The sequence below is a fragment of the Anomaloglossus baeobatrachus genome, chromosome 7, assembly GCF_048569485.1.
Source record: "Anomaloglossus baeobatrachus isolate aAnoBae1 chromosome 7, aAnoBae1.hap1, whole genome shotgun sequence".
Classification (NCBI taxonomy): domain Eukaryota; kingdom Metazoa; phylum Chordata; class Amphibia; order Anura; family Aromobatidae; genus Anomaloglossus; species Anomaloglossus baeobatrachus.
This window is the reverse complement of record NC_134359.1, coordinates 36,733,096-36,745,223: the sequence shown is the minus strand read 5'-3', so window position 1 is coordinate 36,745,223 and position 12,128 is coordinate 36,733,096. Positions and strand designations below refer to the sequence as shown.

Here is a 12,128-nt window from a genome sequence, read left to right as displayed (position 1 = left end):
GAGCCCACACAATCCGCCATCACATGAATCGGATTTAACTTCGTGAATCATGCTGTCCATCCCTGCCAGCAGCATTTAAAGGGAACCTGTCACCAGTTTTTTGCCCTATAAGCTGCGACCACCACCAGTAGGCTCTTATATACAGTATGTTAGAATGCTGTATATAAGAGCCCAGGCCGCTGTGTAGAACATAAAAAACCACTTTATAATACTCGCCTAAACCGGTCACTGCAGTGAATGTGGCTCAGATGGGCGTCGTCGTCCTCCTCCAGTGCCGGCGCCTCCTCTTTCAACCATCTTCGTCCTACTTCTGAAGCCTGCGTGCATGACACGTGTTGTGAATACATTTTCCAGTTTGGGGCTCCTTCTTGTGGTCAGTGCTGGCGGTGCAGTTGACTTGTGGAATGAGAGCCACACACCTGTGGAGGACTGGCAATCAAGCCTTTCAGATCGGGCTATATAACAGAGTAGTTTTCTCCTATCCCTTGCCGGTGCTCAATTGATTTCTTGTGTGTTAAGGACATTCTGAAACCAGCCCTGCTCTCTACCAGAACTCCTCTCAGATAAGTTGGTCTTTGTACCTCTGCTTCTTGTTTTCACTTTCTTGTTGTTTTTTCTGTTTTGATACTATTGCTTGATTCCTATTTTGCCAGTGTGGAGTTCCTGGTGGAATTGGATCATTCCCTGCTGGGAGTGTCTGTATGCTTGGCTCCATGATTCTGCAATGTGTTGTGTTTTGTCATGCTTGGTATTAAATTCAGTCTCTCATCTATATTAGTGTTTTTGGATCCCAGTAACATCAGAGTACTGATGGTGGGGGAGAGGCCGTGTGGTCTCAGGATTTTTCCATGTCAGGCGTGCTGAGATTTTTTAGGGTTTTTACGGCTGCAGTCAGTGCTCTTTCCTATAAATATAGTTTGGGTCTCATCTTTGCTGAATCTGTTTTCTAGCTTTGTATTGTGTTTTCCTATATCACCGTAGTCTTTACATGTGGGGGGCTATCTATATCTTTGGGGATTGCTCCGAGGCAGATTAACTTTTCTTATATTTCTATCTGTAAGAATATATTTAGTTCTCCGGCTGTGTTGAGACGACTAGCCTCCTCCAACATGTTTAAAATCGCCCACTGTGGTGTCAGAGCAAACTGAATATTGTATGTGTTTTGTAAGACTGAGTGAACGCTTCTCCATACTCCCTGTATCTGAACACAGTCCCATAAGTGGTGAAACAGGTCAGTGTCTCTTATGCCACATTTAGAACAAGAGTATAAGGCATTTGTGTCCATTTTTGATTGAATTTTTGGAGTAATATATGCTCTATGTAAAATCATCAAGGCCATATCTGTGTAGCTACTGGACGACAGAAATTTACGTTGAAACAGCGTGGCTTGTAAAAAATCCTTTACCTCGAACTCTGGCATGTCTACCTTCCATTTTGCTGGACCTGTTGTTTTCCCCTCCCATGTCCAAACTGTACGCAACATTGAATAAACCTGACTAGTCGAGGACGCCTGGCTTCTTGCCCTCCTAAGAAAGTTATCCACACTTCCTCCAAGATCTCCTTTTGGCTTGTCAACAAGATATTTTTGTGCCAAGCTGCGCGCCTGAAGAAAAAGAAAAGGCTGACCCACAAAAGCTGGAAATCGGTGTGCCGCCTTCTCGTAAGAAAGCAACGACCAATCAGGCTCCATTAGATCTGCAGCATAAGCACAACCCTGCATTGACAATGTTTCATAAATCCTCGGAGGGCGACCCTGGAGGAATCTCGGATTTCCAATAAAGGGTTGAAATGGGGAACTTGAAGTGTTAATTTTACCAAGTTTCCTCACCTTCCTCCACGTTTGTATAGTATGCCATAGTGTTGGATGATCCCTAACCTCACTCGGTATTTCCTCGTTCCCTAAATGCAGCAATGCTGTTAACGAGACTTGTGAACATAGCTGTTGTTCCAATTGTACATTGGCAAAGTGAGATACTCCTCGCACCCAGTCCACCACATATCTAAAATTTGCTGCTAGATTATATCTGCCCAGATCTGGAACATTTATGCCCCCTGCCCCTTTTGGTAATTGAAGCTTGATTAAGCTGATCCTAGTGCGCCCCTTGTGCCCCCAAATGAATTTTCCAAAGGATGAATTTAGTAGCTTAATATCTGATTTGCGTAGAAGCAACGGGAGAGTCTGAAATAAGAACATTATTTTGGGGAATGCTACCATTTTAATTAAGTGACATCGGCCCGAAAAGGATATTTCTTTGTCGCTCCATTGGGAGACCCAGACAATTGGGTGTATAGCTTCTGCCTCCGGAGGCCACACAAAGTATTACACTTAAAAGTGTAAAGCCCCTCCCCTTCTGCCTATACACCCCCCCGTGAGTCACGGGCTCCTCAGTTTTTATGCTTTGTGCGAAGGAGGCACACATGCACGCATAGCTCCACAATTTAGTCAGCAGCAGCTGCTGACTATTTCGGATGGAAGAAAAGTGGGCCCATATAGGGCCCCCAGCATGCTCCCTTCTCACCCCACTCTGGTCGGCGGTGCGGTTAAGGTTGAGGTACCCATTGCGGGTACATAGGCAGGAGCCAACATGCTGTTTTCCTTCCCCATCCCCTAGGGGCTCTGGGTGAAGTGGGATCCTAATCGGTCTCCAGACACTGGGACCGTGCTCCCTCCGCAGCCCCTGGGGAATCTGCTGGACAGGAGCTGGGTATCGTCAGGGACAAGGCCCTGCTACTGTGAGGTACTCTGTGTCCCCTTGGGGACAGCGCATGGAGCGCTTGTGTCATACACGCTGCAGCACTGCTGGGTGTGTTAGTGCGCCGGGACTACCGCGCTGACCGCGCTTGTTTGCCGGCCGCGCTTATAACTTTAGTCCCCGGCTTTTGCGGCCTAGTACCGCATATTCCCGCCCCCGGGCCTGTCAGTCAGGGGAAGGGAGGGACGCTGCACTGGACGTCAGCGCTGAGGGCTGGAGCATACTTTGTATCCTCCTCCCCCCTCACTGAGCACAGTGGGACACCAGATTCCCGCACTTTCTTGGGCACGCCCACGGCCCCCTCCTCCTCACAGAACGCTGGCAGCCATTCCTGTCAGCACTTCTGAAGCTAGAGAGGAGAGACAAACGGCTCTGGGAGATCCAGGCAGGGAATCTGGTGGTCACACAACCGCTTTGGGCGGTCGGTAAGCCGCACCTGTTTCTAGGTGCTGGCCCCCCTGGGTGCCGAAGTGTATATATATAGGTTTATATGCTATACATTTACTCTGTACGGTCGCACTGGTTTTTGGCTATATACCCTCCCAGATTGTACTCAGAGGAGACAACAGCATGTCGTCTGCAAATAGCAAGGGTGCCAAAGCACAGGCTTACTTTGCAACCTGTACCTCATGTGCGGCTATGCTACCTGCAGGTTCCACCTACCCTCATTGTGTGCAATGCTCGGCACCTATGGTACTTACTCAGCCGGAGCCTCAGCCACTAGTGGGACCCTCGGCCCAGGTAGAAACACCGGCTGCCACTGTCCAGGTGACAGGGACGGAGTTTGCAGTATTCGCTGACAAACTTTCTGAGACTATGGATAAATGGTCTGCTAAGATACTAGAAGCTTTGCAGTCCAGACCTGTAACACAGGCCCCGGGCACTGTTGAATCATTGACCCCAGGCCCCCCGCGGTTGGAGCAGCAAAGTGCTCCTGGGGTGACTCATAGGTCTCAAGGTGAGTTCTCTGACACGGACCGCAGTCCCAGACCACCTAAGCGGGGTCGCTGGGAGCTTCCCTCGACTTCATCACACTGCTCAGGGTCTCAGCAGGAGGACTCTCTAGAGGATGAAGCGGAGGGGGCAGATCAGGACTCTGATCCTGAAGCCGCTCTCAACCTAGATACACCAGAAGGGGACGCCATAGTGAACGACCTTATAGCGTCCATCAATCAGGTGTTGGATCTTTCTCCCCCAGCTCCTCCAATTGAGGAGTCAGCTTCTCAGCAGGAGAAATTCCGTTTTAGGTTTCCCAAGCGTACAATGAGTATGTTCCTGGATCACTCCGATTTCAGAGAGGCAGTCCAGAAACACCGAGCTTGTCCAGATAAGCGCTTTTCTAAGCGACTTAAGGACACACGTTATCCCTTTCCCCCTGACGTTGTCAAGGGTTGGGCTCAGTGTCCCAAGGTGGATCCTCCAGTCTCCAGACTGGCGGCTAGATCCATAGTTCCAGTGGCAGATGGTGCATCACTCAAAGATGCCACTGACAGACAGATGGAGCTCTGGTTGAAATCCATCTATGAGGCTATCGGCGCGTCCTTTGCTCCGGCATTCGCAGCCGTATGGGCGCTCCAAGCTATCTCAGCTTGTCACTCGCAGATTAATGTAGTCACACGGGCCTCTGCTCCGCAGGTGGTGTCATTAACCTCTCAGGCGTCGGCGTTTGCGTCATACGCCATTAATGCTGTCCTGGACTCTACGAGCCGTACGGCGGTAGCATCCGCCAATTCGGTGGCAGTCCGCAGGGCCATGTGGCTACGTGAATGGAAGGCAGACTCTGCCTCCAAAAAGTTCTTAACCGGGTTGCCATTTTCTGGCGACCGCCTGTTTGGTGAGCGATTGGATGAAATCATTAAACAATCCAAGGGAAAGGACTCATCCTTACCCCAGTCCAAACCAAAAAGACCTCAACAACGGAAGGTACAATCGAGGTTTCGGTCCTTTCGGCCCGCGGGCAGGTCTCAATTCTCCTCATCCAACAGGCCACAGAAGGGTCAGACGAACTCCGATTCATGGCGGTCTAAGTCACGTCCTAAAAAGACCGCCGGAGGAACCGCTCCCAAAGCGGCCTCCTCATGACTTTCGGCCTCTTCACGCCGCATCCTCGGTCAGTGGCAGGCTCTCCCGCTTTTGCGACGCCTGGTTGCCACAGGTACAAGACCGTTGGGTGAGAGACATTCTGTCTCACGGTTACAGGATAGAGCTCAGCTCTCGTCCTCCGACTCGTTTCTTCAGAACATCTCCGCCCCCCGAGCGAGCCGATGCTCTTCTTCAGGCGGTGTGCACTCTGAAGGCAGAAGGAGTGGTGATCCCTGTTCCTCTTCAGCAACAGGGTCACGGTTTTTACTCCAACTTGTTTGTGGTGCCAAAAAAGGACGGATCTTTCCGTCCTGTTCTGGACCTAAAACTGCTCAACAAACACGTGAAAACCAGGTGGTTCCGGATGGAATCGCTCCGCTCCGTCATCGCCACAATGTCCCAAGGAGATTTCCTAGCATCAATCGACATCAAAGATGCTTATCTCCACGTACCGATTGCACCAGAGCATCAGCGCTTCCTGCGTTTCGCCATCGGGGACGAACACCTTCAGTTCGTGGCACTGCCTTTCGGCCTGGCGACAGCACCACGGGTCTTCACCAAGGTCATTGCAGCAGTTGTAGCAGTCCTACACTCTCAGGGACACTCGGTGATCCCTTACTTAGAGGATCTGCTTGTCAAGGCACCCTCCCGAGTGGCATGCCAACACAGCCTGGACATTGCTCTGGAGACTCTTCAGAGATTCGGGTGGATCATCAATTTCACAAAGTCAAATCTGACACCGGCCCAATCACTGACATATCTTGGCATGGAGTTTCATACTCTTCCAGCGATAGTGAAGCTTTTCGCTGGACAAACAGCGTTCACTACAGACAGGGGTGCAATCTCTACTTCAAGGCCAGTCACACCCCTTGAGGCGCCTCATGCACTTCCGAGGGAAGATGGTGGCAGCAATGGAGGCAGTTCCTTTTGCGCAGTTTCATCTGCGTCCACTTCAATGGGACATTCTCCGCAAGTGGGACAGGAAGTCGACGTCCCTCGACAGGAACGTCTCCCTTTCTCAGGCAGCCAAAGCCTCTCTTCGGTGGTGGCTTCTTCCCACTTCATTGTCGAAGGGGAAATCCTTCCTACCACCATCCTGGGCGGTGGTCACGACGGACGCGAGCCTGTCAGGGTGGGGAGCGGTCTTTCTCCACCACAGGGCCCAGGGTACCTGGACTCAGCCAGAGTCCTCCCTGCAGATCAATGTTCTGGAGATAAGGGCAGTGTATCTTGCCCTAAAAGCGTTCCAGCCGTGGCTGGAAGGCAAACAGATCCGAATTCAGTCGGACAACTCCACAGCGGTGGCATACATCAACCACCAGGGCGGCACACGCAGTCGGCAAGCCTTCCAGGAAGTCCGGCGGATTCTGCTGTGGGCGGAAGCCACTGCATCCGCCATATCCGCAGTTCACATCCCGGGCGTAGAAAACTGGGAAGCAGACTTTCTTCGGCGCTCCATTGGGAGACCCAGACGATTGGGTGTATAGCTACTGCCTCCGGAGGCCACACAAAGCATTACACTAAAAAGTGTAAGGCCCCTCCCCTTCTGGCTATACACCCCCAGTGGGATCACTGGCTCACCAGTTTTCTGCTTTGTGCGAAGGAGGTCAGACATCCACGCATAGCTCCACTGTTTAGTCAGCAGCAGCTGCTGACTATGTCGGATGGAAGAAAAGTGGGCCCATATGGGGTCCCCAGCATGCTCCTTTCTCACCCCACTTGCGGTTTGTAAGGTTGAGGTACCCATTGCGGGTACGGAGGCTGGAGCCCACATGCTGTTTTCCTTCCCCATCCCCCCTCAGGGCTCTGGGTGAAGTGGGATCTTACAGGTCTCCAGGCACTGAGACCGGGCTCCATCCACAGACCCAGAGAACCTGCTGGATATGGAGCTGAGTATCGTCAGGGACAGGCCCTGCTACATTAAGGTACTCTGTGTCCCCGGGCAAGCGCGCACACACACACCAGCATTGCTGGGAGTGTTAGTGCGCCGGGGGCAACAGCGCAGAGCGCTCGTGCTATTAGTCACTACAGCTTTGCTGAGTGACTTTATGTATTGGAAACTGCCGCGCCGGCCGTTGCTGGGTGTTTTTTACATTGTGGCGCGGCTGGGACTTGTGGTGTGCCGGGGACTTCCGCGCTGGCCGTGCACATGGACGGCCGCGCTTATTACTCGAGTCCCCGGCTTTGCGGCCTAGTTTTCGTTTCGTTCCCGCCTCCAGCCCTGCCAGTCAGGGGAGAGGCGGGACGCTGTACAGACAGTCAGCGCCGAGGGCTGGAGTCTGCTTTGCATTCTCCAGCCCCCTTCACTGGACACAGTGGGACGTCAGTTTCCCGCTCTTGTCTGGGGCACGCCCACGGCCCGCCCCTCGTCACACGAGCTGGAGAAGGACGCCGGCAGCCATTCCTGCACGCAGTCCGAGCTGGGGAACGGAGACATGCTCTGGGCAACCAACACAGGGCTCTGGCGACCACACACCCGCGTTATAGGCGGGCGGTAAGCAGCACCTGAAGTGCTGACCCCACTAAATACCGAAGTGTCCATTTGTAGTTTATGCTTGTATGCTATACACTGCACTGTAGGTCGCTATCTTTGGCTATATGCCCTTCTAGATGGCGAGATAACAGCAGCAAAAACGCAAGGGTGCTAAGGCACAGGTTTTCTAGGCTGCGTGTATTGCATGGCTGAAGTGTTCATTTGTACTTATGCTTGTATGCTATACATTGCACTGTACGGTCGCTACTCTTGGCTATATTCTCCTAGAGGGCTGGACAACAGCAGCAAAAAAGCATGGGTGCCAAGGCACAGGCTTTATAGGCTGCTTGTACTGCATGTGCTGAAGTGTTCATTTGTATATATGCTTGTATGCTATACATTGCACTGTACGGTCGCTACTCTGGGCTATATTCTCCTAGATGGCTGGACAACAGCAGCAAAAAAGCAAGGGTGCCAAGGCACAGGCTTTCTATGCTGCTTGTATTGCATGTGCTGAAGTGTTTATGCTTGTATGCTGTACATTGCATAGATGACTAGAATACAGCAGCAAAAAAGCAACACAGGCTTTCTATGCTGTTTTTTCCTGCATGTGATACTGTTCCACCGGCAGGTTCCACTGACCCCCATTGTGTGCAATGCTCCCCTGTAGCACTTGGTCAGCCGGGGTCTCTACTAGAGGTGGCCAAAGGAACCACCTGTGAACCCGGTCCAGGGACAGGGACGGAGATTGTCATGGGATGGAGACTTTGCAGTCCAGACAGGCCATGGGCAATCTTGATTAATGCTCACTGGCCACCCTCATTTGGAACGTACTCAGTGCTCCGGGGGGGTCCCAGGCATTCCAGGGTGAAGGCTCTGACACGGACGGCAGTCCCAGACAGCCTAAGCTAGCTCGCTGGGTGCGACACTCGGCTTCATCACTGGTCAAGGTCCCAGCAGGACGACTCTCTGTATGATGAGGCAGACGTAGCTGATCAGGGCTTTGGTCCTGACACCGCTCTCAATCCGGATACACCGGATGGTGACGCCATAGTGAATGATCTTATAGCGTCCATCAATGGAATGTTGCATATTTCTCCCTCAGCTCCCCCAGTGGAGGAGTCAGCTTCACAGCAGGAGAAATCCTTTTTCAGTACTCATGCGTAGATTGAGTACTTTTTCTGACCACGCTGACTTCAGAGACGCAGTTCAGAAACACCACGCTTACCAGATAAACGTTTTCTCCAAACGTATTAAGGATGCACGTTATCCCTTTACCCTGATGTGGTACAGCCCTGGACCCAGGGTCCAAAGGTGGATCCCCCAATCTCCAGGCTTGCGGCTAGATCCAGAGTTGCAGTGGAGATGGGAATTCACTTAAAGATGCCATTGACAGACAGATAGACCTCTGGTTGAAATCTGTCTGTGAAGCTATCTGCGTGTCGGTTGCTCCGGCATTCGCAGCCGTATGGGCACCCTAACCTATTTCAGCTGGTCTTGCGCAGCTGGTCTTGAGCACATGTCCATCTGTGCCGCAGGTGGTGTCCTTAACCTCGCAATGTCTGCATTGCGACTTACCCTAGTAATGCTGTCCTGGGGGGACAGTCGAGGTTGGGCCTTCCCAGGCTCGGGCAAGTCCCAATTGTCCTCGTCTAAAAGGGCTCAAAAGGCTCAGAGGGGCTCAGATTCCGGCCGGGCTCATTCACGCCCAAGGAAGGCAGCAGGAGGAACCGCTACCAAGGCGATCTCCTCATGTATTTCAGCTCTCTCTCCCCGCATCCGCGGTTGGTGGCAGAATTTCCCGCTTCTGGGTACATTTAGCTGCCACAGGTCACAGACCGGTGGGTGAGAGACATTGTGTCTCACGTGTACAGGATAGAGCTCTGTTCTCGTCCTCCGGCTCGATTCTTCAGAACTTCCCCCCCCCCCCCACCGAGCCGATGCTCTTCTGCAGGCAGAAGGAGTGGTAATCCCTGTTCCTCTTCAGGAACAAGACACGGTTTTTTCCTCCAATCTTATTGGGGTGCCAAAAAAGGGTGGTTTTTTCCGTTCCGTTCTGGACCTAAAACTGCTCACCAAGCACATGAAGGCCAGGCGGTTCCGGATGTAACCCTCCGCTCCGTCATTGCCTCAATGTCTCAAGGAGATTTCCTAGCATCAATACAGGGTCACTCTGTGATCCTTACTGGACGATCCACTTGTCAAGGCACCCTCTCAAGAGGCATGCCGACACAGCCTGAACGTGGCGCTGGAGACTCTCCAGAGTTTCGGGTGGATCATCAACTTTTCAAGGTTACATCGGGCACCGACCCAATCGCTGACATATCTGGGCATGGAGTTTCACACTCCCTCAGCGATAGTGAAGCTTCCGCTGGACAAGCAGCGTTCACTACAGACGGGGGTGCAGTCTCTCCTTTAAGGCCAGTCACACCCCTTAAGACGCCTCATGCAGAGGCAGTCTCTTTCGCGCAGTTTCATCTGCGTCCACTTCAATGGGAAATGCTTTGCCAATGGGTTGGGGAGTCGACGTCCCTAGAAAGGAACGTTTCCCTTCTCAGACGGTCAAGGACTCTCTCCAGAGGAGTCCATCCTTCAGATCAATGTTCTGGAAATCTGGGCAGTGCATCTTGCCCTGCAAGCCTTCCAGCAGTGGCTGGAAGGAAAACAGATCCGAATTCAGTCGGACAATTCCACAGTGGTGGCAGACATCGCCCACCAAGGCGGAACACGCATCGCCAAGCCTACCAGGCAATCCGGCGGATTCTGATATGGGTGGGGGACAGAGCATCCACCATATCCGCAGTTCACATCCCGGGCGGAGAAAATTGGGAAGCAGACTTCCTCAGTCGCCTGGGCATGGACGCAGGGGAATGGCCTCTGCACCCAGTATGGTGTCAGGAAATCTGTAGCCGCTGGAGGATGCCGGACGTCGACCTAATGGCGTCTCGGCACAACAACAAGGTGCCGATTTTCATGGCGCGGTCTCACGAGCAAAGAGCTCTTGCGGCAGGCGCCCTAGTTCAGGATTGGTCGCAGTTCCAGCTCCCCTATGTGTTTCCTACTCTGGCACTGTTGTCCAGAGTGCTACGCCAACTCAGCTCCGCTTGCCGCCGCGCCATCCTCGTCGTCCCAGACTGACCGAGGAGGTCGTGGTCCCGGATCTGTGGCATCTCACGGTCGGCCAACCGTGGGCACTCTCAGACCGGCCAGACTTACTGTCCCAAGGGCCGTTCTTTCCACTGAATTCTACGACCCTGATCCGGACTGTGTGGCCATCGAGTCCGAGATCCTAGCGTCTTCAGGATTATCTCAAGACGTCATTGCCACCATGAGACGGGCTAGGAAGCCGACGTCTGCCAAAATCTACCACAAGACGTGGAACTTATTCTTATCTTAGTGCTCTGCTTAGGGAGTGTCTCCCTGGCCATTTGCATTGTCTCCTTTTTCCCCCCTTCCTGCATCTGGATTGGGAAAAGGTTTGTCGCTCGGCTCCCTTACAGGGCAAGTCGCAGCGCTGTCGGTATTCTTTCAGAAGCGCCTAGTACGACTTCCTCAGGTACGCACGTTCCTGCAGGGGGGTTATCACATTGTCCCTCCGTACAAGAGGCCGTCAGACCCATGGGATCTGCACAGGGTATTAATTGCTCTCTAGGAGCCGCCCTTCGAGCCTCTGAGGGTTGTTTTCACTTTCTCGACTTTCACAGAAAGTGGCCTTTCTGGTAGCGGTCACGTCTTTTCGGAGAGTGTCCGAACTAGCAGCGCGGTCATCCAAAGCTCCCTTCCTGGTGTTCACCAAGATAAGGTAGTGCTGCGTCCGATCCCAGAGTTTCTCCCTAAGGTGGTATTCCCTTTTTATCACAATCAGGATATCTCCTTACCTTCCTTTTATCCATTTCATCGATATGTAATGGCTTTGCATTATTGGATCTGGGGTAGAGCACCCAGAATCTACATTCCCGCACGGCGCTCCTGCGCCGCTCGGATGCACTCTTTGTCCTTGTCACTGGTCAGCGCAAGGGATCGCAGGCTGCAACATCCACCCTGGCTCAATGGACCAAGGAACCAATCCTTGAAGCCTACCGTTCTACTGGGCTTCCGGTTCCATCAGGGCTGAAGGCCCATTCTACCAGAGCCGTGGGTGCGTCCTGGGCATTACGGCACCAGGCTACGGCTCAACAGGTGTGCCAGGCAGCTACCTGGTCGAGTCTGCACACTTTCACCAAACATTATCAGGTGCATACCTATGCTTCGGCGGACGCCAGCCTAGGTAGAAGAGTCCTGCAGGCGGCAGTTGCCTCCCCGTAGGGGAAGGCTGTCTTGCAGCTCTAACATGAGGTATTTCTTTACCCACCCAGGGACAGCTTTTGGACGTCCCAATCGTCTGGGTCTCCCAATGGAGCGCCGAAGAAGAAGGGAATTTTGTTACTTACCGTAAATTCCTTTTCTTCTAGCTCCTATTGGGAGACCCAGCACCCGCCCTGTTGTCCTTCGGGATTTTTGGTTGTTTTCGGGTACACATGTTTGTTCATGTTGAATGGTTTTCAGTTCTCCGATGTTACTTCGGAGTGAATTTGTTTAAACCAGTTATTGGCTTTCCTCCTTCTTGCTTTTGCACTAAAACTGGTGAGCCAGTGATCCCACTGGGGGTGTATAGCCAGAAGGGGAGGGGCCTTACACTTTTTAGTGTAATGCTTTGTGTGGCCTCCGGAGGCAGTAGCTATACACCCAATCGTCTGGGTCTCCCAATAGGAGCTAGAAGAAAAGGAATTTACGGTAAGTAACAAAATTCCCTTCTTCTCAGTCGCCAGGGCATGGACGCA

The 12,128-nt window shown here is 52.5% G+C and overlaps 1 protein-coding gene across 3 annotated transcripts in view; it reads left to right on the top strand.

Annotated features, from left to right (window-relative positions):
• The window catches only part of PRPF40A (pre-mRNA processing factor 40A), a 149,393-nt gene that overhangs the window by 121,439 nt on the left and 15,826 nt on the right, over positions 1 to 12,128 (top strand). The gene's annotated exons all lie outside the window — the stretch shown is intronic.